The following is a 26,926-nucleotide window of genomic DNA, read 5'->3' as shown; positions in this document are numbered from 1 at the left end:
GGTTAGGAGGAGTAGAGGGCTGTTCCTCCACACTGATGCACTTCTCCATGCCTAAACAGCAGCATATCTAATTTGGGCGGTCTTCCTCTCAGAATCCTGAAATACGACCCCCGATATAGCAGGAAGACTACCAGGGTCTTTTCAGCATTTTTCCTGAAGTTGCAAGGGTTGTAAACCTTCTTTGCCGAAAACATTAACTCAGATTTCTGGGTTTCCCTCTCACTAGCTTCAGTGGAAATGTTTCTGTGTCATTCCGTTAGGATGTCTAGAATCCCCGATTGTATAAGTGGCTACCACTAATTTCAGTTGTGTTTCCTCATTTACAAATTCAAAACAAAACAGATGGCCCTGTGGACATATATATTCCTTGTTTATGCATGTTATGACTTTTCATTTGAGTGGTGTGTGTTGAGGTCTGAATACAAACATTTCTTGTTTTGAAAATAATCTTAACACATTTCCGGACTCCAGCAGTGAACCTGGATGGTTCACATGAATGCCACTGGCTGTAAACATAATTTCACAAAGATTTTCACATGAAAATTGGTGGTTGAATTCAATTCGCCCTTGCCTGAGTGAAACAGGTTTTCTGAGCACATTGGCCAACTTCCAGACTAGTAAGCCATAACTAAGCACCATGCAATTGATAAGGCAAGTTAGTCATGACTAACTTAAATGCCATTGAAATGAATGGAACTTAGGAATGTTTAACATAGTTTAAATGTTATTCTTTGGGTACATTCAGTTGTAATGTCAAGCCATTATTCCACGAATGGTTCTGGATTTGGGCATGGGTCTATAGATTGCTTGGCATGCTGAGGTTTAGTCCCCAGCATCACCAGGATGTGTTTGTAGTACAGGAAAACCTCTCTATATGTGGACTCACCATCCGTGGTTTCATGTATCCACGGTTGTCTAATTGACACCTTTTATCATTATCCACGGATACGAAAGGGTTAGAACCCATGTATCTGCGGTTCCTAGAGGGCCGGAAGTGACCACAGAGGTCACTTCCGGCCATCATTTTGCCTACAGGAGCCATTTTGTGGCTCATTTCTTTTTTTAAAAAACCTGATTTTTCATGGTTTTGATGGGCATTCCTGAGCACATGCAGACCCCGCAGAGCACAATACAGTAAGCAATTTCATGCTTTAAAGCTGGGGTTTTTTTTAGCATTCCCCCCTCCCCCGTTTCCCATTGGCATAATGCCTCATTACTCATGGTTTCATTACTCGCAGTAGTAGGCGAGGAACGGAACTCCCGCGAGTAAGGAGGTTTTCCTGTATCACTGTTTTCCTGGATGCCCCTGTCAGTCAGTGTAGACAATATTGAGCTGGATATAGCAATTGTCTGACTCAGTATAAAGCAGCTTCCTATATTCCTTATCGTCTGTGCAAGCACCAGCAAGGTGTCAACAAGTAAACCTGATATGCATTTCAAACTTCTGCAGGTATTGTATTCTCCTAAGACGCTTTTGTTGACTATGCTCTGAATGAGCCCATATATCTGCTTTAACTATGTGGGTGCGGTGGATGGTGGCTATCGTCCAACTTGGGGAAAACCTTGGGGTCATCTCTTGTGGGGCTGGGCAGTGTTGATCTTAGGTGAGGACTCACTGAGGGAGCTGGGTGTAAGTCAGTGTCACAAGCTGAGGTCAAGAGCCAGAAAATCAGGTCTATGAGGGAGCCAGGTAAGAGCAAAGGTCTGCTACAAACTTTTACAACAACGCTACTTCAGCAAAGCTCTACAATAGAGTGAGCCCATTTGAAAGGGAAGTGGAGCCTGGCCACGCCCGCTGCTTAGGAGTGCTGGAAAACTTAAGGAGCCAGTGTCTTGTTATGCAGTCGCTGGCTGTGGTATAGCTGGAGAGCTGGTGATGGAACTGGCTTTCCGAGTGGGCGAAAGAAGACAATGAGGCATCCTTGAGTTGATGCAGGGGTTTGTAGGATACAGAATCCCCTGAATCATGGAGTTGGGGGTCTTCATTACTGTTTCTTCATCCAGAGTCCTTGTGTTCTTGTTGGATAGGGAGAGGTCAGATTCAGGGGTCATGACAACATCCCAGTGTGGTGTGCCAGAATGGCTGTATACTTCATAGATTCTTGACGTCCCTGTGCTTACACTTGGCACCCTATGGAGCAGGGTAGACAACCTTGGCTCTCCAGCTGTTAAACTACAACTCCCGTCATCCCCAGGCACAATAAATTGTGGCTGAGGATGATGGGAGTTGGAGTCCAACCACAGCTGAAGAGGCAAGGTTGCCTACCTTAGCTGTAGAGTAATGCATCCCCTTCTTTACATGTGCCACTAAATAATATAGACATTGGATTTGTTTGCTATAAATAACAATTTTCAAATCATTTGGAACTGATTTTGAATGTTTGTGTATTGTATTGTATTGCATTGCACTTTGTAAGCTCAGATTTCATTGTTAAGCCAGGATGTTTTTAATACAAATCTATTAGAGTCTTTACTAAATGGTCACTTAAAATGAGAATTGATGGCCCTCTTGTCAAACATGTTGAGTTAAAGCTTGCTTTTTTCCATAATTGAGGAGGACATCCTTAACACTGGGTTGTGCACTGAGCATGTTCCATCCGACAGGACAGGACCTTTTGAACTGTAGGCAAGGCTAGCTCCCTGCCTGGAAGGCATGCAATCCCCAGTTCCTTTCTTGCTCTGGAACACAGGGCTATGAAGGCGCTCCTGACTCCTTGGTTTTTTGTGGCTAGCTTTTCTAAATTTGCTTATCTCTCTACTCGCCTTTCTTTTCTCTTCTACCTTTAGCTGTGTGCCAGAAGGGGAAGGAAGGTGACTAAAAGGTTTCCTAAAAGCAATTTTTTCTGTAAACAATTAGGCTTATTGGATTTTGGAATTTGTTTTTGCTTTTTTATTCATTCTCCCGTGCTTGCTGGCACTATGATTTGCTTCCACACTGGAGTCTTCTTAGAGGGCTTGCTTTTTGAGGGCCCTTGTGCCAATCAGAAGGATGATTCGCATATTCAAGAGCAGGAGGTCCTCCAGAGGCCTCGCTCTGATTCTCCTTGCCAGGAGTGCTCGACGCTTAACCCCCCCACACAGAGGCATAACTATAGGGGGGGCAGGGGGGGCACGTGCCCCGGGCGCCATCTTTTTTGGTCACATGGGGGGCGCCGCCATGACAAAAAAATGTTTTTAATTTTTTTTTAAATTTTTTGTTAATACAAATGTTTCCTGCTCAGTGCAGCAGCGCTGCAGCAGTCAAGGGAGCGCGTCGGCGCCCCCTCCCCCACGAGCGGTCCCTTCTGTGCTGCCCGCGCCCCCCCCCATTGCTTTGCTGGCGCCTGGCGGCCAGTCAGTGGCCTGGCTTGGCGGCGGCGGCGGGTGCTTGTGAGGAAAAACCTAAGTATAATGTAGTATGTTGGGGGCGCGGGGGGCGCCATTTCAATGCTTGCCCCGGGCGCCATTTCCCCTAGTTACGCCTCTGCCCCCACCCCACCCCAGCTGCCTCAGCTCCTTATTTTAGAGGAGCAAAAAGGCATACAAAAAGGCTGCTAGAAAGACGCACCATTTGGAGGAGGGCAGAAGAGACGGCACTGGTTCTTGTAAGCGCCACAAGCCCCCCAGCGCTCTGTTACTAAGCAAGCGCCTTCTCATACAGGCGGTTTGCAAGGAGCGCTCTCCTCGCCGCTTATGACCCGCATCGGAGGCCCTTGATTCACCACCTCCTATCAGCAGTACCAACATGGTGTCCTCACCATTGGTGCCCCGGGCAGGCATTGTGGTTATCCTACCCACTTCTCCGGGAGCCTTAACATCGCCTCTGCCACTTGGACAAATGACAACACCTACAGAGCCCTTAACATCGGCTCCGCTGCTGGGGCAGCAGCCCGCTCTAGTAGAGGAACCGGCCTTGCTCCTCCTCTCTTCCTCTCTTGGCATGATGCTCCTGTCCCAGCAGTTCCTTCAGAGCTGGGCCATGCGACCTCTCTGCCCCCACTGCAACTGGTCCCTCTTCTCACACTGGCATTGAGAAATCTACAGCCAGTGGTGCCCACAGGTCCTATGGCTCCCTTGTGCAACAAGGACTCCTTCCCACTTGATGTTGCCAAATGGCTTCAGGATTTTGTTACCAGACAATGTAGCGCTATCATTAAGGCTTTGTCTCCTACTCCAGTGCCTCTACCTATTCCCCACCCTGAGGTCTCTGCTCTGTCAAACCCTCTGCCACCCTCTCCTATTGTTCCCAGGGCTCCTTCTCATCCTTCATGGTCTTCCTGATCCGCCTCTAGCGCTGCTAGGCAGGCCATTCCTATCAACGAAAGGGGTCAATTTATCCCTATCGCTAGGGGACATATATACAGGAAGCATTTCTCACCTTCCTCTTCCTCTTCAGAACAGAGCCCCCCAGACAGCCCAAATGTCCTTCCCATGTGTCTTCTCCATGGTTAGCTCAGCCATCAGAGCATAGATCCAGCAGAATGGTCCCTCCTCCCATTGGTGTTTCAACAGATCATGATGTGCTTCGGCCTTCCCAAAGTTGACCTTTTTGCCTCCCCTCACAATCACATCCTTCCCAGATTCTTCACCAGATTCTTCTTCCCCCAGGCGGAGGCAACAGATGCCTTGATGGCCCCTTGTCCTCAAGGTCGTCTTATGGCTTTCCCCCAATGGCAATAATCTGCAAAGTGCTTTAGAAACTTTACAGAGAATGTGCAGAGATCATCCTCAGTGGCTCTGGTTTCCTGATCTCCAAAACCTGTCGGTCGATCAGCCTTGGCATCTCCCTCTGTGTCCAGATCTCCTGGTGCCAGGGCTTCTAAGTGGCTTCAACTGTGCACCTGGAAATTGAGCATTCCATCCTAGCTAAGAAAGGCTACTCAAAGGCTGTGCAAAACACCATTCTTGCTTCCAGGAGGCATTCCATTAATCGTATTCGAGGCAACATGGGCAGACATTTCTTTCTGGGCATGCAGGAAAGTTGGCCATCCTCTCTCTGTGGGCATACCCGAGGTTCTTGCATTTTTACAGTTGGGTTTAGACATGGGCCTATGCCTCAGCACTTTTAAACAGCAGACTTAGGCATTGTTATCTATTTTTCTCTCGGCAAATAATTCCTCCCTTCTGAACCCCTGTTTTTGATGGCTCCTTAAAAGAGCCACACTAGTTTAATTGTAAACCACCCTGAGCCATTTCGGAAGGGCGGTATATAAATCAATTAAATAAATAAATAAATAATCCCCCCCCACACACACACACAGAGATTTCCTTCTTGGAACCTAAACAAGGTGCTCAATGCCCTTACCCAACTTCCATTTGAACCTTTGGCAGACAGCTCTTTGAAGTTTCTCTCTTACAAAGTCTTCTTTCTAACTGCAATCACTTCTGCCTATAGGGTCTCAGAACTGGGGGCTCTTTCCATTTGGAAGGAATTAGGCATCTTCTAACCGGATTCTGTAGTGTTGAAGACTGATCTGGCCTTCTTACCTAAAATCAATTCAGCTTTCCACCGCTCTCAGGACATTTTCCTCCTGTCCTTTTGCCCAGCTCTGGTCCATCCTAGGGAGAAAATTAAAGCATACTCTAGATGTTCAGCACACTCTCTGAATTTACATCAGGAGGACCAAGGCGATCTGTCAGTCTGACTCCCCATTCATCCCCTTCCATCAGTTATCCCTGGGGAACAAAGAATCTAAAGTGACTTTGTCCAGCTGGATAAAATCTGAATTACGGCTGCCTACGAGGCCTCCAATCTTCCCATTCCCAACAGTATTATGGCGCACTCTTCCTGCAGTGCTGCCACCTTAGCGTCTTTCATTATGCCCTTCATTAAACATTATAATATCTCCTCTTTCCATTCTGCTCAGGTGGCACTAGGCCACACGGTCCTGCAGCAGGTAGTTTAATTCATCTTTCTCTTCCCTCCCATACTCGTTTTCAGCTTGGACATGTCCCAGTATTAAGGATGGCCTCCTCAACTATGGAAAAATAAATGTTGGGTTTTACCATGAAGGGTTCTTTTTCATAGTTGAGGAGGGCATCCGACCCACCCGAGGAAGTAGTTTTCATTGTATTCTTAACTTCTGGGTTGGGAGTTATCATTTTTGGGAGGTGGCGACTTACAGGGGATATAGTTTCGAAGAATTTCCCCCACTTGTCATCTCCACTTGTCTTTCCTCCTTTCCCAGTTTTTCCTAGTTTTTATGTGATAATGCATGTAGCGTTTCCCAGTTTTTTGTGTTGCATCCTCGTTTGGCGCAACAGTCCTGGAACTGATTGCTTGCCTTCCAGGCAGGAAGCTAACCACACCTACAGTTCAGAAGGTCAGGTTCTATCTGTTGGAGCATGCTCAGTGCACAACCCAGTATGAAGGATGGCCAAAATAACCCTTCACAGTAAGTCCATTTCTTTTTATGTTATGCCTGGTCCTCCAGGGTTTTTAACTGTTATAAACATTTTAATTGTTAATTTGTTTTATGTTGGTTTTATAGTTTTTGTTTTTAACTAATTGCTTTTAATTGTTTTTATTTTGATGTAAATCGCCCTGAGCCATTTTTTTTGAAGGGCAATGTATATAAATCAATCAAACAAACTAACAATGAGAAAAAATATCAGACTTCTGTGGTCAGGCATATTATTGTGATGAATATTTATGCTTTGGCAATCAACTAGCATGGATACCAACTCTCTGTCTCTCAAATGCATGCAAACCAACCCCTTTTTTAAAAAGTGTATGCGGTATATTTATATGTTGCTTTTCCTCCCAAAAAACATCCACTAAGTGGTTAACGCAAAGGTCATTTGACATCTAATCCTATGTCTACTTGGAGGTAATTAGTTCTTAGTGTATTCAGTGAGGTTTACCTCCAGGCAAATATGCATAGAATTTCAGCCTAATGATGTAGTCATAAGCGTGTTTACTCAGAAATCAGTCCCACTGTCTGATTACTAATTAGTAAGATTGTTTAGGATTGCTGCCTTAGTCTTCAAGTATGTGATCTTGTTTATTGTCCTTGAAGTGTACAGGGAGAGCCTACTAAATCAGTGAATTTTACAATTTCCCCCTTTGTTTCCAAGCAGATAAGTCTGTAATTCAATCCACATGCCTTTTGAATGGCCAAAGGTTTTGCTGGGGGCAGTACAAAAGCTCTCTTTAATTGCAAACCAATATATTTACATTATTGTGACATCTACTTGTGGTGTGTGTCTTTTTATATATTCAAAATCACAACATGGACCTTGAATCTGCCCTTTTCTTGGTGATTTACATCTCTTTGATTTAACCCAAGTCTGAATAGTGGTGTCAAATTGACTAAGAGAAGTGAGGGGTGGGGAATAAACCTTGATTTCAGTCTCCTACAATTCCACATTCTTTGTATTCCTTTGTATTCCTCAACCATAATGAGATCAGTTGCCTTGTGGTGTTTCGTACCCCCACCCTTGTAAGTGACTGGCACAGAGTGACCCAGTTAGTTTCATGGTTGAATGGGCATTTGAACTCGAGTCTTCCCAGTCCTAGTCCAGTATTCTAACCACTATGCTATGCTGGCTATGCATGTGTTACTTGAGCCTGTGCCTGAGGATGGTGAAAATTTTAGATGCCTTTCCTCCTCCAAAGCTGAAGGGGTTGTGACTGTCTTGAGGGTGTATTCTTCAGCCTGAAAACTTCTTACTCTTTTTGTTCAAGCCTTCTTCCCCATCCCTTAACATAGAGTTTCATTGGCTCCACCCACCTTGTTGTCTGTTAACTTCACTTAGAGTCTGCGAACATTCTGCTCCATTGAGTTACACTGGGGCAGTTTTGCAGTGGGAGTTGCCTCTGCAGGGTTCCCCCTCTCCCCGATTTTTATGACTCAGGTGATCCCGAGTCTGCCAATACCATCTTCTTGCCTGCAGCTGCTTTGGTTATACGTCCATGAGGATCATAATATTTCCAACTCTTTTGGATACTCTAATGATGTTGAGGTCATTTTATACCTAAGTTGCTTTGAATAGGAAAATGAAATTAACAAACCGGTACAAAAAATATCACTCTTATTGACCCCATTATTTTGCCATTTTACCCCTGCACCATTAAAGGGAAATACTTGAGTGAGGTGTTTTTTCTTATGTTCTCTAGGCAACCTACCCAGGTTGTTGTTTCTATTACTGACTTTGGGGTAGATTTGACCCAAGCACTAGATTAGTAAAGTACATATTTTGTTCCAATGAGGCTTAAATCGGTCTACCGTGCTGCAGAGGCACGAGAATAATTTGAAAACAAAATTGAATATGGGGAATATTGTTGAATTACACGCAGTGGGTATAAAACCACTTATTATTCCTGAACACAGCTGGTTTCTTGTTCACTTACCTCCTTCCATATAAATTCTGCTCCACTACAGGAGTGTTAAGAAGCCCTTTGGTGGAAAACAGTTAAGAATTGTAGCTTTGCATTATTACTGTCAAGTTAATAATATAAATATCTTGATTATAATAAATGGAATTTGTTGCTGTTGGGATTGGTTGCTTATTAATTACTTCAGAAGGTAATTCAGCACTTCATAAAGGTCAATGCCAACAGATACATAAAGGCATGGGCATAACTTTGTAAAGATGCTCTTACAAATAAAGGATTCATAAATACCGTAAGTCAGTTCTGTAATCAACCGGCAGTTTCAATCAAAATAAGGGGGCAAGGTCAATTCTTCTTAAAACCAGTCCCCTACCACCACTTCTGCACAGCTGATAGAGAATATCCAGCTCCTTCCACATAATGTGTCTGACTAAGCAGTCTTTTGCTCACAGGAGCTCATGCCGCATTAAATTTGTTCAGGCTCATAGACCGTGCCTGACTTCCAGACTCCTGTTGTGTTAGCATGCGAGAAGTTGCTTGTAGTGGTGTAGTCCCAATTTCAGAAGTGCAGGCGCACTTGACAGCCCCCATGGCCACACTCACCAGACAGCCATGCCCCATAGCCATGCCCACCTCTTCCTTAGATAGATGCTGTTACAAGAAGTGTGTGCTTATTCAGAGCAGTCTGCATTGTCAACCACAAAGGGTGGAGAACTGTAACAAAGAACCCCAATTTTGTTAACTACAGTTCCCATAATCCCCAGCTGCAATGGCCAAAGGCCAACCTCAACAACCTCTGGGAATCCCTGTGGAGGAGTATCCTCCACACTAGTAGAGGGTACTTCTTGTAACAGAAGACAGGAAGAATAGTAATAAAATAATTGTAGTCTGATATTCAGTTATGCAACAAATTGTTAGAAGAGCCAGAGCGGCATATGTACAGTATTTCCTTTTAGAAAGCAAAGGGTTTTGCATCCCTGCTGAGACCCTAGAGCAGTAATTCTCAGACTTGGGTCCTCAGGTGTTATTGGACTTCAACTCCCATAATCCCCAGCCTCAGTGGCCTTTGGTTGGGGATTATTGGAGTTGAAGTCCAATAATACCTGAGGACCCAAGTTTGAGAATCACTGCCCTAGAGGGTCTCCTGGAGGAAAAAAAGTACCGGGACTACATTCCTGCCTGTCTCTGCAGCACTACACCACTGCTTCAGAAGTTTGCGGAGTAGCACAAAGTTTTGTTGCTCCATGATGTTGCTGAGCTGGTAGTGGAAGCCCACCTCGGAGGTTGTGCAATGCACCAACAACTTCTGCTAGCACAAGAGCAAGCCTGAAACAGATACGCTTTTCTTCCCACAACTTCGTTGCACTACATCCTTGAGCTAGCACAGTTGCATTACACTAGTGCAGCACTAGTCTGGGTGTCCTGCAGAATCAGACCAAAGAGTCACCTAGGCCAGCATTCTTTACCCTTGGTGGCCAGTCCATTTCTTCTGGGAAGCTCTCAAGCAGGGCATGATAGCAGCAGTCCTCCCTTTAGCCCTGTTCGCACATTACATTCAGCACGTGAACAATGAGTGTACATTGTACACAGGTGCAGTTATTTCCATGTTATGTTGAACACAGGTACAGCGGGATGTTTCTGATCTATACTATGCTTTTGACAGTCCTGGATCCAGGTTCACATTTAAAGGGAATGCAGTGACCATCATTCACACAAAAGTACAAATGAGTGTACAATACACTCATACCACAGACAATTTGAAAGGGGCTCTTGCCTATTCAGAGGTATGGTGCCTTGAAACATGGAAGGGTCCAGGGAGATGCTCACTCGATCACCTCTCATTAGGATATCCTCCAGGCAATCAAATGAGAAGCCCTTTTGTTTGTTGAAGCATTTTAATAAACAAGTAAGGTATCTCACAGCTGCCCCTGTGCACAGGGCACAGCAGCCATGTGTGTGCCAGTGTTGTGCAGGGACAGCTGGGAGATGCACCTTTGGTGTGCAGGCAGAGCTTGCAGAAGCGCTGGGTTAGCAGCAAGAGGAGAAGGAGCAGGTATGGCCCTGCTGTCCTCCGCTTTAAAGGGACTCTGTTTTTAAAGGGATGTGCCCCATGATTCGGCACTTATGTATAAACAAAACACTTGGCATAGATATACATCCCCCACCCCCTGCCGACCCATTCAGTACCAATGCTTCTGCCGGCTGCTCCTGTTTCAGCATCACTAATATCTCTCCATCCATCCATCAATCCAGCCATCCATTCTTGCTCACAAGGGTTCTCCCAGCCAATTGCAAATCACATAGTGAGTGAGTGACATTGCAGTTCTACATAGCCAATCAGATTTGGCTGCATCGTAACATCATTGACAGCATGCAAGGGAAACTGAAAGTGGCATATGTAAACTATAAATTATTCGTGTGTAAATTATGAATCTTTGTTTATTGCAAGGAAAAGATGAGTTTTGACACTTCCTTGAATGCCTGCACACTTGATCACTTTTGGCTCTGCCCAAAATAACTTTGCAAGGCATTTAGATTTAAGAACTGTGCTTAATATTCTGGAGGAGTATTCCACGACAAGATAGTTGCATATAAAGCACATCTCTTTATAACTTTTAATGGTAACTGTATATAGCCTTATGGGACTCTACTGATTGAATATAGAGCAGTATCTTATTAACCTCTGGCTCAGATAAACCATTTAAATAAATACCTCAATATAAAGTCATTAAAAGGATATTTTTAGCTCAGCAGCCTTTAGCCATTAAAGAAACTCGAATGGGGAATTGTATTTACTGTGTCTTCTTTATTTCAAAGGTCACAGACAAAAAAAAATTGACCATAAAATACGCCTTTGGAATAGAAATTATTTATGTACTATAAGGAATTAAATTACTTTGTGGACCGATGCTGACAGGTGCTACATAAGCCAGGGCTGGGAAAACACACACATGGATGGATAGATAGAATTCTGGCACATAAAAAGTTGAAACTTTTTTCTTAAGGTTTGGTCAGGTTTGATTTAAAAATTGGATGCCGGAGCCTAGCATCTGGAAACATTGTTTATGTAGTGATATAAAAGTGTGGGGTATGTTTCCAACACAGATATACATTTTTACAATCATACTGTCATATATTTCTAATTCAAGCATTTAGTATAAATTTAGGCGCCAAGTAACTACTACTACTACTACTACTACTACTACTACTACTACTAATATTTAGTAGTAGCATAAGTACCATGTACCAATAGTAGTGGTTAATACTATTTTTTTCTTTTTAATGTGTCCAATCTGAGCTGTTACTTACTGCTGATACCACTATGACTACTATATCTTAAATTTGTTTATATTTTGCAGAGTACAATGCAGAACAATGAAGTTATACAACATCTGCAAATATCTTGCAAATGTATATTAGACGTGTGTGTGTGTGTGCACATGTATGCATGGCAGAGAGCACATGAGTAATGAGATCGGGTTAGGTGATAGTAAGATGATAGGGGAATGAATAGGGAGCTGGGTTTTTTATGGTTCCATTGTTTGCTTTTATTTGCTTTTATTAAAGTTTTAATGGACTTTATTATTTTAATATCATTATTGGAAACCGCCTGGAGATATTTTGTGGAAAGTGGTATATAAATGTAACCATACATCAATAAATAGCCAGCTAAGATGGTTATTCACATGTCTTGTGGGACTGGGAAGTGCCAGACTCACCGTGAGGACTCACCAAGGAAGTTAGGCGTATATTAAGTTGGAAACCAAGCCCCGAGCCAACAAGTCAGTATACTTGGACTTCCCAAAAGCTTTTGATAAAATTCCCAACCAAAGGCTATTGAGTAAACTTAGCAGTCACGGAATAAGGGGACAGGTTCATGTGTGGATCGGTAACTGGTTGAAGGACAGGAAACGGAGTGGGAATAAATGGACAGTTTTCATAGTGGAGGTAGGTAGGAAGGGTCCCCAGCAGTGGTCCCTCTAATTTGTTTTCATCTCTGTGTAGGATTAGTTTTGTTCTGGGTGGCATATCAAGGCACCGTGTGCGCACGTGCATTCAGAGTGGGGCCTGCCTAATTCAACCTGAGTGGACTCTAAAATTAATTGAGTGGACATCAGAAAACTTGTGAGCACACGCATGTGTGCACAACGTAGAGAGAACAGTGTCCCCCAGGGATCGGTACTGGGACCAGTGCTCCTGTTTATGAAATTGTTCATAAACGATCTAGAAGTTGGGGTGACCAGCGAAGTGGCCAGATTTGCAGATGACACTAAACTGTTTAGGGTAGTGAAATCCAAAACAGATTGTGAGGAACTCCAAAAAGAACTCTCCAAACTGGGAGAGTGGGCGACAAAATGGGAAATGTGGTTCAATGTATGCAAGTGTAAAGTGATGCACATTGGGGCAAAAAACACCAACTTCACATATACGCTGATAGGATCTGAGCTGTCAGTGACTGACCAGGAGAGACATCTTGGGGTCTTGGTGGACAGCTCATTGAAAGTGTCATCTCCATGCACAGCAGCTGTGAAAAAGGCCAGTTCCATGCTAGGAATCATTAGGAAGGGGATTGAAAATAAAACTGCTAATATTATAATGCCCTTATACAATTCTATGGTTCAGCCACATCTGGAGTACTGAGTAAAGCTTTGGTCACCATATCTTAAGAAGAATATTGTAGAACTGGAAAAGGTGCAGAAGAGAGCAGCCAAGATGATCAGGGGCCTGGAGCACCTTCCTTGAGGCTAGGCTAGGCTACAGCTTTGGAGGCTCTTTACCTTGGAAAAGAGGTGACTAAGGGGAGACATGATCGAGCTGTATAAAGTTATGCATGTACTGGAGAGGGTGGACAGAGGGAAATTGCTATCTCTCTCGCACGCAACACTAAAACCAGGGGTCATCCCATGAAACTGAAGGTCGGGAAATTTAGGACTGACAAGAGGAAGTACTTCTTCACACAGTGCATAAATAATCTATGGAATTCTTTGTAATGGAATGTGGTGTTGGCCACCAGCTTGGGTGGCTTTAAAAGCGCTTAGACAGATTCGTGGTGGACAGCTCTATCAATGGCTACTAGTCTGGTGTCTGTGGGCCATCTCCAGCCTCAGATGCACAATGCCTCTCAATACCAGTTGCAGGGCAGCAACAGCAGGAGAGAGGGCATGCACATACCTCTTGCCTGTGGGCTCCCCAGAGGCATCTGGTAGTTCGCTGTGTGAAACAGGATGCTGGACTAGATGGGTCTTGTGCCTGATCCAGTAGGGCTGTTCTTATGTTCTTAAGACAGCTCTATGCAGCAACAAGTGAAGACCGAGGGTCCAGCTAGGAGCTTTTGGACCTAGGCTGTCAAGATGACATTTGTCCTACGTGAAGCCACAAAGAGTTCTGTAGCATCTTAATCAGTTTCCTGCAAACTCCATTTCAAAAATGGAACAAAAATTGTAGCAGTGCTTTCTCGGGTGAAAAGGCCTTTGGCCAATTGTTGACTAGCTGGTGTTTCAGAATGAAGAAGCTGCATTTCTGGTGGTAATGATGAACAGTATCAATGTTGCTATTATAATATTGCTATAATATTATAACATTGTTGTTTCAGCAAGGTTCCGTAGTAGACTGAGACCTTTGAAGGGGAAGTGGAACATGTCCACTCCCCCTGTTTGGGAGTTCTAAAAAGATTAGCAGGCCAGGGCAGTGCCTTGTGTGCAGCTGATGGTTGCAACGTAGCTGGGAGAATTGGTGATGGAGCTGATGTGGCTTTGGCCTCTTCTGAACTGGGAAGACAAGGGGGTGGCCTGGGGTTGAAGTGGAGGTTCAGGGTATACAGGATCCTCTAAATCCTGGAGTAGAGGGCCTTTGTATCCTGTTTCTCTATTGGAGCCCTCAGGTTCTGTCTCTGATTACAAATATGACAGATATTTATATACTGCTAAGTGCTCAAAGCAGTTTACATAGAAAAATAAATAATACATAAATAAGATGGTCCCCTGACCCCAATGGACTCACAGTCTAAAAAAGAAACATAAGATAGACACCAGCAACAGCCACTGGAGGGATGCTGTGCTGGGAACGGATAGGGCCAGTTACTCTCCCCCTGCTAAATAAAGAGAATCACCACTTTAAAAAGGTGCCTCTTTGCTCAGTTAGCAGGGTGATTAGAAGAGGCCAGGCCCAGGGGTCAGGGCAGTTACAGAAGGGCTTCACTGAATATGCAGGCCTTGATAAGAGTCTTACATGGGTACATGGGAAGCTTATACTGAGTCAGATCCTTGGTTCATTTAGGTCAGTATTGTCTACACTGACTGGCAGTGGCTCTCAGAGGTTTCAGGCAGGAGACTTTCCCAGCCCTACCTGGAGATGCTTGCAGGGTTTGAACGTGAGTTCACTGTGTTGTGGTCCTATCCGCAACTAACTAGATATTAAAGAAATACCCAGTTGAGCCTGGTCTTGTGGATAGGTTCCTCTCATTCCTGATTGCTCTAACACCATTAACCCAGCAACTCCCAGTTTTACCACCTTGCTTAGAATGTAGGTGTGGAACAGCTGGTCAGACTCCTGGGAAGACCGGCTTCCACATGGATCTCTATCGTGAGGTTGCTGTCAAAAACAGGGGGTCATGCTGTGCTTCTTATTCTGTCAGCAAATTAGTACTTAGTAGTACTAAGCCACTAAGCAACGTGGCTGTGATTGTGTAGTGCCACTGTTCTCTGTCACAGCACATGAAGTTATGCTGACATTGCAGACAGAGATGCTGACAGCTGTCGAGCATTGTGTCCCACCTTGAGATGCTTTTGCCAAAACAGGAGGTTTATATTTCTTTTTTAAATTGCTGCTACTTTCTTTTGCACACCATGCAGTTTGCTACTTGCTTCTGCAAAACAGCACCTGGCATTTCGTGTATGTATATGTGTGCACTTTCTCTTTTGGAGAATGAGAGAGCCAAGAGTGATAGTAGAGAGCTATAGCTTAGTGGAAAAGTTCGTGCTTTCCATGCAGAAGGTCCCAGATTTAGTCCCTGGGATTGCCAGTTAAAAGGATCTCAGCTTGCAGGTGATGGGAAAGAGCAAGGTTTGAAGCTCTGGAGAGCTGTGCCAATCAAAGCAGACATTTACATTTGTGGGCTGCCCTGACCAGTGGCGTGGCTCGGTAGAAGAGAGTTTCAGATGAGTACTGGTGTTGGTTTGCCTATTTGCCAACTTGAGAGCCAGAGCAGGAAGAGAATGAGGAGGTGCGGCAGGAATGAACAAAGAAAGAAGTGGGCAATCACCTTCTTAATGCTTGGGGGATTTGCAGAAACTGGATATGAAGGTCCTCCAGTTCCAGGAAACCTGTGTCGCCTGAACCTTCACTTGGACCCATGGACACCTCCTTGCCATCTTCAGTTCAGAAGATGAGGCTGAAGCAGGCAATTGGGCCTGGCTTTGCCCTCAGAGCAGTAAGGGTGTGGCCGAGAAGGAATTGGCAGGGCTGACCACTGTAGTAGCCATATCCTTGCCAAAGCAGAAGGGCACTCCTGGAGGGGAGATAGTGTAATGCAAGATGTCTCACAAGAGTGGTCGGTAGGGATGTGCAGAATGTTTCAAGCTCAGAATGTCCTGCTTCGATACGAGCTGTTTTGAGTGTTCAAAGTCGAAACAGAACACCCTTCAAGAGCACAAGCCCTTCATTTGAAGGGTGTTCCATTTCGGCTTGGACCACTTGCAATGGCTTATTTCGAGGTGGGATGTTCCAAGCTCGAAGCGTTCTCCACATCCCTAATGGTGGGCCTTTTAAAGGCGGGAGCTGATTATCAAGAGGAGGAGCTGGAGGTCTGATGAGGTTGTGTGCTCTTTTTCACGGGTGTTCATATGCAGAACAGGAGGCAAAAAGCCTGGCAGGAAGACACAGAAGAAGGTGTCTGAACTTTCCCACTTCCCTATCCTGAGACTATATAGGAAATGTAGGTGGTCTGGCCCTAAGAAAGAGCCCCGGAGACCTACAACTTCCTTGGAAGATATATTTAGTGGTGACAATGTGCCATTGTATAAAAATTGTTGTTCTGCAGACCCTTTCCAGAGAAAAGGGTTGCGACCAAGACAAGGCTGTGGGGAAGAGCAATTTAGTAACTTGGTATCTTCTCCTCTGCATTTTCACTTGGAGGCCACTTTTTTTTTCTGTAGCAAAATTCCAATATGCTGCCAAGAATAATTACCCACATTCAGTTCTGAATTAGAAGGCAATTCAGTTTTCTGTCCAGATAGCGAGAGCACAGAGATATTCCTGGGTCACTTATGAATTTCTTCTGCGGAGAGAGATACTAACTCGTAAAAAATAATGCTTTGCTCTAGGCAAATTTGAGAAGTAGACCTTATCTGTGTTTTCTCCTGTTACACTGGAAATGTAAGAGCAATGTGACCTGCTTCTGGAAACATTAGCCCAGTGTTGCAGTCAGTAAGGATGTGGTTATCATTTTTAGCATTTGTTTTCCCTTCCACTAAGCTCCCCCCAGCTTTTTTTTTTTTAAACCATGTTATTTTTGCTCTTTAGAACATTCCAAACTGGCTGTGTCATATTGTTTACTTTCTCCACTCAGATTGGCCTAGAGAGATAGAGGCGGCTGCATTAAATTGGGTCACTGAAGTTTGGGGGCATAATCTGGGCTGCCCATGCACGGATGCACATAAGCACAAACCCTGCACCAAAGTTATTCACGCTGAATAAATTATGCAAATGAGATGAATTGCATCTATTTGCTTGCTCTACATGATTTCTCTTGCTTCTGGGGCTCAGGTTTTCAAAACATTTAAGCTCTTTTCTGGCAAGGGCAACACAAGTGCAAGAAAAGGAATATTGGGTGTAGCAGGGTCTGTAGGGAAATAGGTAAGAGAATGAATGACTTGCCCAGGCCCAGCCCTTGAACTCTGTGTCAGACTGCCCATTTATTGATGGCTGGGTATGTAGGACAGGGGCTTCTCAGTGGTGATGCAAAACTACAATGTCCCTCTAATGTGGATCCATCTGGCCTTACTACTTTTCCTGATTTTAGGCATCTTTAAGCAATGTTTCCATTTCAGTAAGCTTTTGATCTGCTGCTTTTGGATGTTTTGCATTTATTCAGCACTGATTTTATTGTTGCTGTTGTATTGCATTCCAGCTGTATTTCATTATGTATTTAAATTTTGTAAGCTGCTCTGTTTGTAATTTAACAGAAGAGTGGTAGAAAGAAATAATAGTTTTAGTAGCTGCCACCTGTAGTTCTGTATATGTCACCCCAAACCCTGAAAACGTATCCAGCATCCTTTAGCCTCTAGGTCATCGTATTCACACACACACACACGCCACACACACAGAGTTGTCCTTCACCAACTGTGAGGGTTCAATTCCTGGAAACCCTCACCAGTTTTCATTTTTTCATCTGTGTGTGGAATGAGTTTTGTTCTGGGTGGCAATATCAAGGCAGTGTTTGTGCACAAGCATTCAGAGTGGGGACCTCCTGATTCAACATGAGTGGGATCTAAAATTAACTGAGTGGACATCCAAAAACTTGTGAGTGTGTGCACTTGTGCACTTTCTCAACGTGTGGGTCCCCAGATGTAATTGGACTTCAGCTCCCGTAATTCCAAACCAAAGGCCACTGGGGCTGGGGATTATGGGAGTTGAAGTCCAATAACATCTGGGGACCCACACGTTGAGAAAACCTGCCTTAGAGGGAACAGTGACACTCACGGTTGGTGAGTTTGCAGTAGGCGAGACCTTGACCTGCATGGGAAATAGGGGGTATGGGGTATCACGATCGGAAAAGTACCTGAAAATAAAGGGGGGGGAAATAGAGAAATCACCCCTGACACCCAGAAATGACCCCCTGACCCCTGGAATAACCCCATGACCCCAGAAATCCCCCCCAAAAAACCACCAAAAAATTTAAAAATGGGCAGCAAAGTGCAAATACTTGGGTTGCGGTTGGTGAGGATGGTGACAATTTCCCAATAACGGATACTCAAATCTGTGATTGGGAAACCCACGATAGGCATGGGACGGCTCTGTGTGTTTGTGTGCGTGTGTATGTATATATGTGTGAGTGTGTGTGAGTATGCACACATACACCAGAAATTTGCATCTAGAACCTTGCCCGTACGGCAAACATCTAATGATTTATTTAAAGGAGTCATAATGGGGGAAACAATATTTGGCAATTTTAACATGACTGAAAATTGCCACTATCCATTCCACGACAGAGTCGTCTTCAAGTTTCAATAGTCAAATGATCAAACTTTGGGCAAACTAGATTCCGTATGCTGACATAGCGATTATTTCTAAAGGCGTTCTTAGAAGAGACTATAGAATGTATTTTTGTTTCTCTCTTCTCCGCCCCCCCACCTTCTCCCCTCCCCCACAAAAAAAGAGTGGGTACAGTTAATGAGGCATGTGAAGTGGGAAAGCTCCAGTGAAGCAGGGATGTAGACAGGAGAAGATTGGCTGTGAACATTTCTGGACCATACCCATCTTTTACATGTGATAACATTACTACACCTTTCCTATGATTTTCTTGCATTGAATGACTTTTGCAAATGAGTTGGCATGAAACCATCTTGTCTATCTTGTCTGTCTGTCTGTCTATCTATACCACCTGATATGTATATTTCTAGGCAGTGTACACAATTTAAAACACAACTAATATACATAGTAAAAAAAAATTTCACGGAATAAAAAGTTAAAACAGTTTCATGGGATAAAAACAATTAGTTTAAAACTAATTTCAGTTAAAAGCCTGAGAAAACAAGTGTGTCTTGAGGGTCTTCCTAAAAGCAGTCAGAGATGGAGATTCTCTTATTTTGACAGGGAGCATATTCCAAAGCCCTGGGTAGCTGCAGAGAAGGACTGTATCTCCTCAGATGTTCTTAACAGGTGGTAAGGTTCATGGCAAAGACGGTGCTCTCTTCAGTACCCTGGACCCAAACCATTGAGGGCTTTATAGGTAATAACCAGCACTTTGTATTTCGCCCAGAGACATAGGAGCAGCCAGTGCAGTTCTTTCAGAATCAGTGTTACATGGTCCCTTCGAGTTGTCCCAGAGACTAATCTGGCTGCTGCATTCTGTACCAATTGTAGTTTCCAGACTATGTACAAAAGCAGCCCCATGTAGAGTGCATTACAGTAGTCACGCCTGGAGGTTACTAGCATATGCACCACTGTTTTAAGGTCATTTACCTCCAGAAATGGGCGTAGCTGACATATCAGCTGAAACGGATAAAAAGTGCTCCTGGCCACTGTCTCAACCTGAAAAACCAGACGGAGAGAGTTTTGGATCCATGAGCACTCCCAAACTACGTACCTGATCTTTCAAGGGAGCATAACACCATCCAGGACAGGCAAATCTAACCATCTCTCAAATCCCAACCCCCCACAGTCAGTATCTCCTGTCTTATTTGGATTCAACTTCAGTTTGTTATCCCTCATCCAGCCCATTACCGTCTCCATGCAGGCATTGTAAACTGCCCAGAGACGAAAGTTTGGGGCGGTATACAAATTTGATAAATAAATAAAATAAGAAATAAAATTTAGATAAGTTATGCCCTTTCCTGATGAGGTTGATAATGGAGAAGTAGATCTGGGTGTCATCAACATATTGATAACATCCTGCACCAAACCTCCTGATGATCTCTCCCCAGCGGTTTCATATAGATGTTAAGAGAGCACTGGAGACTTTTTAACAGCTACATAAAGAGCATTATGATGCACTGTTCCGAAAAACAGAGGCACAGTGGACAGAGGCAGTGGGCCGCTACACAGCAAGTTGTAATTAAAGGCCCAAAAAGCCACTGAGAGAAGTACACGTTTCATGTATCTGTTTTAGAGCTGCAAGCATCAGTTCCACTCAGTTAATTAACCATCCAAAATCTTTGTTTGGTGGGGGTTAATTTTAACTTGTGAGGACAGATTTTAATTGTGGAGACTGCAAGTTAAGGGCACGCTTGTTTGTTTTTGGAGGTTACGTTGACTTTGGCAATTTGCTCAAATAGGGAATGTACTATTAAAGATTCCAAAATATGGGCACATTAGGCAGCAACCTTGTTAAAACAAAACAAGTACTGGTTTGGTTACTGTTCATTTGGGAGATTCCCTCCATGTATGCCACCATGAACTCTGGAAGAAAGGTGGTTATAAATGAGTTCTAATGAGTGATAGCTCTTGTTGGTTAGATTATTGGAGGTTATTTTGGCTTTGGCATTCTCTTCCACTTCCTCCTACATCTAAGAACAGCAGCTATATTGGTTAAATGCAGATTTAATAAATAATTGCTAAAGCAGAAGATAATGAGCAAGTGAAATAGGTTTTAACTGTTTGCCAGCCCCAGTTTACTTCTCAAAATGTACACTTTGTCATAAAACACTGAAGGCAGCTTTAAAAAAATAGGACGAATGGGCCACCTGGAAGGGACTAATTGTCCTCCCAAAAAAGAGGATGCTTAGTAAGAGGATCTAGATCAGGTGCGGCCAACCTGAGGCTCTCCAGCTCTTATTGGACTACAAATCCCATTATCCCTAGCTGCAGTGGTATAGTCCAACAATAGCTGCCTAGAGCAGGGGTTGGCAGTGTGCAGCTCTCCAGATGTTGCTGATCTACGACTCCCATCACAATGGCACAGTGTATTATACAATGGCACACCAGGCACAATGTATTATAGCTTGGAATGATGGGACTTGTAGACCAACAATAGCTGGAGAGCCTCAGTTGGCCACTCCTGATCCTAGACTAGAGGTCTGCCTTTATAAAGGTTGAGGTAGTCCATCTCAACCATTGAGTGAGGAAAGCTTTTTGTTCAAGGTGGTTCCTAATCTCTGAGGCTTTGTGGAAACAAGTCTTTGTTTTTTAAGGGAATTCTCCATGTTTTATGTATTATGGTGCACTGAGCACTGAAAATGATCTCTTTTGAATTTAAAACAGTTAGAAAAGCACAGCCCAGTGCTCATTTGTCCCACACCCTTGAAAGATGCGAAAGTCCAAACGTGATAGCTTGGAGGAAACTATCAATAACATCTAGCAGGAGGCAATATTTAAGAACTTAGTAGGAAGTGTGGCGGGGAGGGGGATGTCAGTCCTAATTCAAATTGATACCTAATAAATACATCCCCATAAAAGACATAATACATTTTGCATACGTTACAGATTTAAAATGTATGAACCACCTATTCATTATACAAATTTGCTTCCTTAATGACTTTTAGATGGATGGTTTTCACCCGGCTTCATTTCTCTTTGAGTTACGCTCGGGCATTTTATTGAAACTTAAGGGGAGGCTCGTTGGAAGTTATTCTTATGCATAAGCCAAAAGCTTGGCATAATTTATAATAATATTTCATGGATAAATCAGGAGGAGGTCTTGATCCTGCCATTTATTATTTATTTGCTAGTAAGATACCCACCAAATGGTTGGACTGTGCATAGAAGAGAAGGATGGACTGTAACTGAGGTGAGTGTCAGTCCCAAATTTATTTGGCCGTGGCCCTGGCCCTAGCCTCCTTACTCTCTCCATTCCTTGGGATCCTTGCCTTCCTCCCTGCTTCCCCAGTTCTCCCCACTACTGTTTCCAGACAGGAGCTGTTTGATGCCACAATGGCACCTGTGCCTTCTTAAAGCAGTTAGATGTGTCTCCTTCTAACTAAGCCAAGAGGGACCTTTTAAAGTGGTGGAGATAGCAGTGGTAAACCCCTCCTGTATTCTACCAAAGAGAACCACAGGGCTCTGTGTTCGCCAGAAGTTGACCCGGACTCGATGGCATGCTTTACCTTTATCTTTTATATTTAGCAGGGCGAGAGCAATTGTCTCTTTCCCACCCCAGCCCAACATCCCTCCTACCATGACTGTTGCTGGAGCCTACCTTACATTTCTTTTAGATTGCCGTTTTCTAGTGGGACCGTCTTATTTATTACTTCTTTTTCCATGTAAACTGCTTTGATAACTTTTTTTTGGTTGAAAAGTGGTATATAACTATTTGTAGCACTAGTAGTGGAGCTGGGGAAAGCAGTGTACTAGGTGAGTCAATAGTGCTCACTTTGGGCTCAAGTCTGAATTAGCTTGGTATGATCTTTCCTGGCAAACCTTTGGAAAATGGGCATCTGTTTTCCAGCGGTTGTCTTCCATCTCATAATGTTGGTGCACACATTTCAAAAGCAGGACAATCTAGAAATCTGACCCAGACAATAGTGACTAGATGGAATTTACCAGTGAGTTGCTCCCCATAACCAGGGGTGAAGCAATGTTGGCTCAGTGTATCAGCCAGACAAAATATTTTACTCATCAAGCTATGTTGGTACATTGCTCATCAGGACCTTTTTTTTTTTTTTGCTCGTCAGGCATCATTTTTCACTCGTCACACACTAGTAGACTAGTGGATTTCTGCAGCCCTGCCCATAACAACTCTGAGAGGTAAGTTAGACTGTTGCATGTCCGAAGATACATAGTGCAGCAGCCTTGCTGAACCTAAGCAGGTCTGAATATGGCCAGCACATCTATGGGAGACCAACTGGAAACCTCTGTGTATGTCTTGATTCCTGCCATCATGGAATTAAGGCAGGATGTTAATGCAACATTCAGCTATTCATTTGAGGGTCTTTTCCCCAGCCTTCTCCATGCACAGTCTGTTAGCAACCCTGCTCTTTCAGCTTTTGGATGGCACATCTGCCTGTAGTGGTTCAGGAGGGGCAGGCAGGAAGACTGGTGGTCACGTGAATTATAATTACAGAAGATTTTCTCATTCTGTGTCAGAAGACCAGTGCATGGAACTTTGTCTCTCTCTTATTTGAGGATGGGGCTGTAGCTCAGTTGTAGAGCATCTGCTTTACATACCGAAGGTCCCGAGCTCAGTTCCTGCCATCTGCAGGAAGGGCTGGGAAAGATACCTTGGAGAGCCTCTGCCAGTCATTGTTGATGATACTGAGCTAGATGTACCAATGGTCTGAACTCTGAATAAAGGCAGCTTCCTGTGTTCCATTAAAAAAAAAATCCTCCAAAAATATCAGAATAAGTTAGGCTGAGACACCAGCTTACTAATGTTCACCTTGAAATGTCCATGGCTCAGCAGGGCTTGAATCAATGTGTCCTACAGTGAAATATTCTGTCCGCTGTAGCAAACAGATACCCATTGTGATATGAATGAAGGAAAGAGATGAAGAGGATGACCAGCAAGGTGGATGGACTCAGTTACGACAGCAATGAAGGCACCATTGTGAGACCTTAAAGACCAAGTTGAAGACAGATCATCCTGGAGAGAATCTATCTATGTGGTTGCTAAGAGTCGACACCAACTTGACAGCACTTAATCAATCAATCAGTCAATCAATCACACACTACATCCATGACATCTGAAAATTGTAGTTGTAAAACATCATTTTTACTCTGGCAATAAGAAATTCTCCATAGCTGGTATCACTAATTGACTGAGAGCTTTGCAGGAAAATCCCCTCTTGGTTCTTTCAGCTCCTTTTCTTAATTGTTCATAAATACAACTGTAAGACATCTGGTAAAAGTCCTGCTTCAACTGTAACTTTTACGTCCTTTAGCAGGTCAGTGTCATAATACTGGGTGCAGTTCATGGTTGCAGTAATAGGTTATGTCAGCAGTTCTGTTATAGTCCCCTGTTGTGTATTAGATATTTATAACTTGGCCATAAAATCCACCCAAGAGTTGAAACTTGGCACCAAAGATGGAAATCTGAAGTAACTGTTTATCTGGAGCAGTTTAGCTTGCCCAGTTAGCACGGCTGCTGCAAACGCTTCATCGTGAATAGTCAGTGCAGGTTCCCAGATGTTCTCAGTGTTTGGGTGCCCAGATGTTGTTGGACTACAACTCCCATAATTCCCAGCCACAATGGCCTTGCCCATTGTGACTGGGGATTATGGGAGTTGTAGTCCAACAACATCTGGTGGACACCCAGTGTTGAGAACACCCTGCTTCACAGGATGTTTGTAAAGATGGCTTCAAGATAATTCATGTGAAATGTTTTGCAGTATTACAGAATTGACAAATTGGAAGCTGCCTTATACTGAGGCCGACCATTGGTCCATCTAGCTCAGTATTGTCCACACTGACTGGCAGCAGCTCTCCAAGGTTTCAGGCAGGAGTCTTCCCAGCCCTACCAGGAGATGCCAGGGATTGAACCTAGGGCCTTCTGCATGGAGAGCAGGTGCTCTTTTCCTGAGCCCTCCCTCTCCTCCCTCAATCAGCCTAGAATTTCAAGATGACTGGTGTTTTGATAAACAGAGGGGCTGCTCACATGACCTGCCGTGTGGGCAGGTGAGGGGAAGGGTTCACACACCTTGGTCCCACCCCGACGAGCATCCTATGCTTGGTGGAACATGGAGCACACTCCCACCTGATCTGCCCTGCTCTGTGCAGTGTGAAGCAGGGCAGATTGCTCTGAGGCTGGGATTCGTTATCCCAGCCTCTGGGTATACCACAGTGCACTGTGTGCCGAGCGCAGGGCACAGGGGGATCCCCCCCAGGGGACAGGCACTGTAGGCACCCGTCTCTGTGTCCATGCGAGTTACAAGTAGCCTGCGCTGAAACCTGATCCTGGCAGCTGGGTTAAGGGTCCATTTGTGCTCTTAACCTCAGCTAAGAGCCGGGCTTCAGTCCTGGGTTTGGTGCCACGGACCACCAGGGTCAGCATGGATCCCAGCGGTTCTCATGGGCAGCCAAGCCCAGGCATGGCTGCTCATGAGAACAGCCTCAGCATCTAGCTGAATTGGGAGTTCACCTGAAGGGTATATGCACAAAAGCCAAACAATCCTGATTTTGCATTAGCGAATGTATAGATCCCCATTGTGAATTAGTGACAATATGACTTTCAGTCTTGAACATCTTTTAATCCCATTTAACCATTATGATTGTGGATAGTAGTGTGGTTGCAGTAAAGTTAATTGGTAACTAACTAACTAGCATCAAGTGATTTTGTGTGTCCATTCATATAGCAAATGTCCAAAACTTAGTGAACCTAGACATTGAGATGTGGTGCCCAAAAAGAGATATTTCCCCACTTTGGGGGCACACACAACTCACATTTAGCCATCTGTCTACACATGGTAGAATGTATCTGGAACTGTTGATGCCAAATTTTAGACCATTGCTTTAATATATGCACCTCTTCCATAGTTTTAGACCAAAAGAAACGGAGAAAAAGAGAATGTTGTGGCATAGTGAGCATGTGAGCATTATTGATTTGGAGCATACATTGGAACATAGGAAACTGCCATATACTGAGTCAGACCATTGGTCTATCTAGCTCAGTCTTGTCTTCACAGACTGGCAGTGGCTTCTCCAAGGCTGCAGGCAGGAGTCTCTCCCAGCCCTATCTTGGAGATGTCAGGGAGGGAACTTGGATCCTTCTGCTCTTCCCAGTGCGTCTCCATCCCCTCAGGTGAATATCTCACAGCGCTCATACTTCTAGTCTCCCATTCATATGCAACCAGGGCAGACCCTGCTTAGCTGAGGGGACAAGTCATGTTTGCTACCACAAGACCCGGTCTCCTATCCTACTTTGAAGAAACATGGGTCTGTTGGACGATCTTCTAAACCAGGGGCACACAACTCAAATGCCCTGGTGGGATGGAACCAACCATGACTTCGGGGGGGGGGGGGCTGAGATCAATTTCCAGCACATTAATTATTACAGTGAAATGAATTATTTAAATTGTTAATGAAAGTGTGGGGTGGGGTAGAGGCTTGGAGTTGAGGGGCGGAGGCAAGGGGGATGAGGGATGGGGTCAGTAGGCGTCGTGCCAGGGGCAGGACCAGCAAAGGTGGGGTGTTCTGGTCTCAAATGACCGACTGCATTGAGCCACTGTTATTTGTCAGCAGGACAGGCCAAGAGCTCTGCATGGCTCTTGCTGTATTGTTGCAGGGTATTTCTACCTGGGGGCCAGCAAAAAGGTTGCTTATGTTGTGCAGCAGGCCTGTTCCAAACCCTAATGGGGAAGACTGGATAGGAGCTGTAGCCTCCCTCTTTTTCTCAGCTTCCCTTTTAGTTTCCTGTTCAGTGCTAACGGTAGCTTGGTATGACATCCAAAGTATTAGACGGGTTTGTGCTTGCCCTCCAGACCAGAATCGGAAACCATAGTTAGAAGGGAGTTTCTAATTCTGGGAGGGTGAGCGCAAATCACTTGGCCTATTTGGCTAAGTATGCTAAACAGGAAATGGAAAGCAAAGACATATACAAAAGTGGATTGTTTCTAGTCCTTTGCCATTGCAAGCTATGGTTAATGCTAAACAGGAAATGGAAAGCCAAGGCATATACAAAAGTGGGTCGTTATTATTTTCATTAATAATTTTAGAAGTTTTAATAGTTTTGTATTGTGCATAGGTGTTTTTTGTGTGTGTTTTGTTTTGGCGTATTGCAATTTCATGTGTTATGTGTTCTTACTTGATGTATTAGTGCTGTGTTGTGAGCCACCCAGAGAACAATTTGTTATGTGGCAACTAACAATAAAGTTGTTATTAGTCCAAATACTGACAGTATTTTGGAGCTTCCAAAATTAAAATTCCCTTGAAAGCTCCTAGGTAGCACACATTTTTACCCTTTAGTCCAAAACTTGTATGTTGACATATCATCTAAGTCTAGTTCCCAAATTCTGCTGTCTTGTT

At 44.1% G+C, this 26,926-nt stretch overlaps 1 protein-coding gene across 19 annotated transcripts in view; it reads left to right on the top strand.

Annotated features, from left to right (window-relative positions):
* The window catches only part of TBL1XR1 (TBL1X/Y related 1), a 269,891-nt gene that overhangs the window by 168,830 nt on the left and 74,135 nt on the right, over positions 1–26,926 (top strand). For 3 of the 19 annotated variants that reach the window (XM_053306079.1, XM_053306090.1, XM_053306083.1), the window contains exons 3-4: positions 21,700–21,758; positions 22,642–22,714. The exons of the other annotated variants lie outside the window; for them this stretch is intronic. The gene's annotated coding sequence lies outside the window, so the exon portion shown is untranslated. The remainder of the gene's footprint in view (positions 1–21,699; positions 21,759–22,641; positions 22,715–26,926) is intronic. 19 annotated transcript variants of the gene reach the window in all.

The sequence above is a fragment of the Hemicordylus capensis genome, chromosome 3 (assembly GCF_027244095.1).
Source record: "Hemicordylus capensis ecotype Gifberg chromosome 3, rHemCap1.1.pri, whole genome shotgun sequence".
In the NCBI taxonomy this organism is placed as follows: domain Eukaryota; kingdom Metazoa; phylum Chordata; class Lepidosauria; order Squamata; family Cordylidae; genus Hemicordylus; species Hemicordylus capensis.
The sequence above is the reverse complement of the archived record's forward strand: the minus strand, read 5'-3'. Positions and strand labels throughout refer to the sequence as shown.